Raw genomic sequence first — 4,822 nt, forward strand, 5'->3', positions numbered from 1 at the left:
GGAGACAAGGTAACCAGAGGTCAGGCTGGGCTCACGGATAGTAGCCCAACAAGGCATGGGAGACAAGGTAACCAGAGGGCAGGCTGGGCTCACGGATAGTAGCCCAACAAGGCATGGGAGACAAGGTAACCAGAGGGCAGGCTGGGCTCACGGATAGCAGCCCAACAAGGCATGGGAGACAAGGTAACCAGATGCAATTAAGCACAGCTGACGGTACGAATGACATATTCTCCTTCCCCTATAAGAGAGAGAATGGAACCAGCAGAGAGGGGAGGGGGAAACTATCTCTGGAAGATGGCCACCGAGAGAGAGGAGCTATCCAGGAAGAACCACTAAGACGGTGACAATCCCGTGACTTTTTGTTGTAGTTTAAAGATAATCCCATTGTGTTCCTGTTTCATCTGGAGAAGAAGATGTATGTTTTTCCTTGGAAGATTTTCATTGATTATGTTGGAGTGTTTGTGTTGGTCAAATGCCCTCAATAGAGAACTGTGTTCAATCAAGAAAACCTACTCCTGACGTTTATTCCACTTTCCCGCTTTAGAGTGACGCCCAATTACTTGGTCCGCTCACAGTATATTCAATGTTGCTTTTTGTTTGACCGCTAGGTTTTATGTCTCATAATGTGGTGCTCATAGAATCTCTGTGGGCCTAGGTCAAATCAAATGTATTTATAAAGCCCTTCATACATCAGCTGATATCTCAAAGTGCTGTACAGAAACCCAGCCTGAAACCCCAAACAGCAAGCAAGGCAGGTATAGAAGCACGGTGGCTCGGTGTAAAGATTTGTCATTTAACTTTTATTGTGGCATAAACATAACCAGTCATGATGTTTTCACCCAATTGTCAAATAATGACTTCAAAAGGACCCTTTACGAGGCTACCCGCACACGTTCATCCACTTGAGACGTATTTCCAGCCTCCGAACAAGAGTGAATGGAAAGAAATGTAACACAAAACACCCCAAAGTGTAATGACATTTGTCATTAGGCCAGAATGTCCTCGTCCGCTGCTGTCCGCGTGCGTCTCGGTCACTCATCTCTGCCATGGCAAAATGTCTGTTTTCTCCATTGGAAACACAATGCATTTTGGAATGTAGGCTATTACACATGCTTTCAAGTAGACTATATCTCCCATTTTCAAGTAGGCTATATCACCTGTTTCCAAGTCGACTATATCACCCGTTTCCAAGTAGCCTATATCACCCGTTTCCAAGTAGGCTATATCACCCGTTTCCAAGTAGGCTATATCACCTGTTTCCAAGTCGACTATATCACCCGTTTCCAAGTAGGCTATATCACCCGTTTCCAAGTAAACTATATCACCCATTTCCAAGTAGGCTATATCACCCGTTTCCAAGTAGGCTATATCACCCGTTTCCAAGTAGACTATATCACCCGTTTCCAAGTAGGCTATATCACCCGTTTCCAAGTAGGCTATATCACCCGTTTCCAAGTAGACTATATCACCTGTTTCCAAGTAGGCTATATCACCCGTTTCCAAGTAGACTATATCACCCATTTCCAAGTAGACTATATCACCCGTTTCCAAGTAGGCTATATCACCCGTTTCCAAGTAGACTATATCACCCGTTTCCAAGTAGACTATATCACCCGTTTCCAAGTAGGCTATATCACCCATTTCCAAGTAGGCTATATCACCCGTTTCCAAGTAAACTATATCACCCTGTTTCCAAGTAGACTATATCACCCGTTTCCAAGTAGACTATATCACCCGTTTCCAAGTAGACTATATCACCCGTTTCCAAGTAGACTATATCACCCGTTTCCAAGTAGGCTATATCACCCGTTTCCAAGTAGGCTATATCACCAAGTAGGCTTTCCAAGTAGACTATATCACCCGTTTCCAAGTAGGCTATATCACCCGTTTCCAAGTAGGCTATATCACCCGTTTCCAAGTAGACTATATCACCCGTTTCCAAGTAGACTATATCACCCGTTTCCAAGTAGGCTATATCACCCGTTTCCAAAGCCATTTCTTCTCCTCTGACGTGGTAATGAGAAATAATGCTGTTATAGCCTACGTTTTTTAATTATAAAAAAAAAAAAGATTGATGGATTACTGGTATTTCTTTTGCCGGACGTTCCGTATAAAAATATACCCTTTCTACCAGGCCCCCGTGTCCCTCCCCGTACAGATCTGGGACCAGGCTGTGAACGTTTACCTTTCTACCAACCCTGCTAACAGTTGAACTGTCCCCTAAGTTAATTTTTCATGTTGTCGCATGTTCCTTTAGATATTTTAGCAGTGAATGACACTGCACTCCAGGCAGGGCTGGGTGTCTCTCTCAGGCAGGGCTGGGTGTCTCTCTCAGGCAGGGCTGGGTGTCTCTCTCAGGCAGGGCTGGGTGTCTCTCTCAGGCAGGGCTGGGTGTCTCTCTCAGGCAGGGCTGGGTGTCTCTCTCAGGCAGGGCTGGGTGTCTCTCTCAGGCAGGGCTGGGTGTCTCTCTCAGGCAGGGCTGGGTGTCTCTCTCAGGCAGGGCTGGGTGTCTCTCTCAGGCAGGGCTGGGTGTCTCTCTCAGGCAGGGCTGGGTGTGTACTGCTGCGGTGGCAGGAGTCACAGATATGTTGACGGAGGGGAGGGGCAGCCCATTGGCCGGGCAGCCCATTGGCCGGACAGCCCATTGGCCGGACAGCCCATTGGCCGGACAGCTGTCATAGAACACCCTGGCTCTATAGAATGGGTGTTAAATCCTTATGTTTTAAGGCAGAGCTTATTTTCAGTAACCAGTTGAGACATTAGAGGAGCTCATGGGGAGGATCATGTCAACTAGATTGAGACATGGTCAGTGAAACCCTTCAGTTTGAGGAAGTCTTTATGTCAGTGAAACCCTTCAGTTTGAGGAAGTCTTTATGTCAGTGAAACCCTTCAGTTTGAGGAAGTCTTTATGTCAGAGGAAGACAGACGACATGGTCAGTGAAACCCTTCAGTTTGAGGGCTGATCAAGACAAGACTCCTCCTGGAAAGGAGAAGGCAACATCTGATAGTTCGTAAACAGCAATAATGGCAGATCCTATGTAGATGTGTTAATCTGAGTATAGATCCTATGTAGATGTATTAATCTGAGTATAGATCCTATGTAGATGTGTTAATCTGAGTATAGATCCTATGTAGATGTATTAATCTGAGTATAGATCCTATGTAGATGTATTAATCTGAGTATAGATCCTATGTAGATGTATAGATCCTATGTCGATGTATTAATCTGAGTATAGATCCTATGTAGATGTATTAATCTGAGTATAGATCCTATGTAGATGTATTAATCTGAGTATAGATCCTATGTAGATGTATTAATCTGAGTATAGATCCTATGTAGATGTATTAATCTGAGTATAGATCCTATGTAGATGTATTAATCTGAGTATAGATCCTATGTAGATGTATAGATCCTATGCAGATGTATTAATCTGAGTATAGATCCTATGTAGATGTATAGATCCTATGCAGATGTATTAATCTGAGTATAGATCCTATGTAGATGTATTAATCTGAGTATAGATGTATAGAGCCTATGTAGATGTATAGATCCTATGCAGATGTATTAATCTGAGTATAGACTAGAACCAAAGTATGAATCAGTTTAAAATAGTTTTAACTTACCTGCTCATCCTCATTTTGTGATATTGACCTTCAAGATGAGAGAGAGATGTTAAACTTTAATTTAGCAAGGCAATGAGACTACACTGATTAAACTTTAATTTAGCAAGGCAATGAGACTACACTGATTAAACTTTAATTTAGAAAGGCAATGAGACTACACTGATTAAACTTTAATTTAGCAAGGCAATGAGACTACACTGATTAAACTTTAATTTAGAAAGGCAATGAGACTTTTATACTGATTAAAATGACTAAACTTTACTCAACCCTGCACAAGTTAAACCTAACTAAACCATTACTTACATGTTGGACCCTGGACGGCTCGCGTCATCTACCACAGCACAGAGTTGATGATTCTCCTTCTTCACTGCCTCCAGTTCCTATAACAAACATCATTATTAGTGGGGATACTTTGAACATGTTCAGACAAGCTTGTTTTTTAAATTCCCTGTGAAGGAGCTAGGAGCAGGGTGCTGTACCTTCTGGATGTCTTCCAGGTGTTTCAGGTCTCTCTGGGGGGCCGAGGTCATCTTCTCCCCAGACACAGGCTCTATATACTGGCTACCTCCACCACTACCCCTCCCTCTCCTCAGCTCCAGCTCCAAACATGACCTGACACCACACACAATAAGAGTTGCTATAGCGATAGCCTGGAGGATACAGAACAGCAGACACAATAAGAGTTGCTATAGCGATAGCCTGGAGGATACAGAACAGCAGACACAATAAGAGTTGCTATAGCGACAGCCTGGAGGATACAGACCAGCAGACACAATAAGAGTTGCTATAGCGATAGCCTGGAGGATATAGAACACCACACACACAATAAGAGTTGCTATAGCGATAGCCTGGAGGATACAGAACAGCAGAGTGGGCCAGTCTTGTATCACCCCCCTAGTTACCTGTGTTTCCTGAGATGTTCCACCTCCAGCTGTAGAGCGTCTATCTTCTCTCCAAACTCCTGTTTGAACATTCTATTATCCTCCCCTGCCTGGTAACTCTCTGTCTCCGCCTGACGGGATCTGGACCAGGGGTGGGAGGGGATGAAAACTACAGAAGACGTCATGAACTTAAGATAAAATGAAAAGTAAAGGACAAGACAGGGAGAATTTTTTTTTTCAAAAGAAGATAAACAGGGAAAACAAAGCTAGGATGAACATAAAGAGAACAACAGGCGCTCCCCTCCAATCATCCGGGA

General features: G+C 43.7%; 1 long non-coding RNA gene across 1 annotated transcript; it reads right to left on the reverse strand.

Annotated features, from left to right (window-relative positions):
- Positions 1-779: 779 nt before the first annotated feature.
- LOC121846326 lies at positions 780-2,134 on the reverse strand. The gene is made up of 2 exons (XR_006083172.1): positions 1,861-2,134; positions 780-1,469 (listed from the first exon to the last, which is right to left on the reverse strand). It is a non-coding gene; the product is annotated as an uncharacterized LOC121846326 (long non-coding RNA).
- Between the last annotated feature and the right edge of the window lie 2,688 nt (positions 2,135-4,822).

Source organism: Oncorhynchus tshawytscha, linkage group LG04 (genome assembly GCF_018296145.1).
Source record: "Oncorhynchus tshawytscha isolate Ot180627B linkage group LG04, Otsh_v2.0, whole genome shotgun sequence".
NCBI lineage: Eukaryota > Metazoa > Chordata > Actinopteri > Salmoniformes > Salmonidae > Oncorhynchus > Oncorhynchus tshawytscha.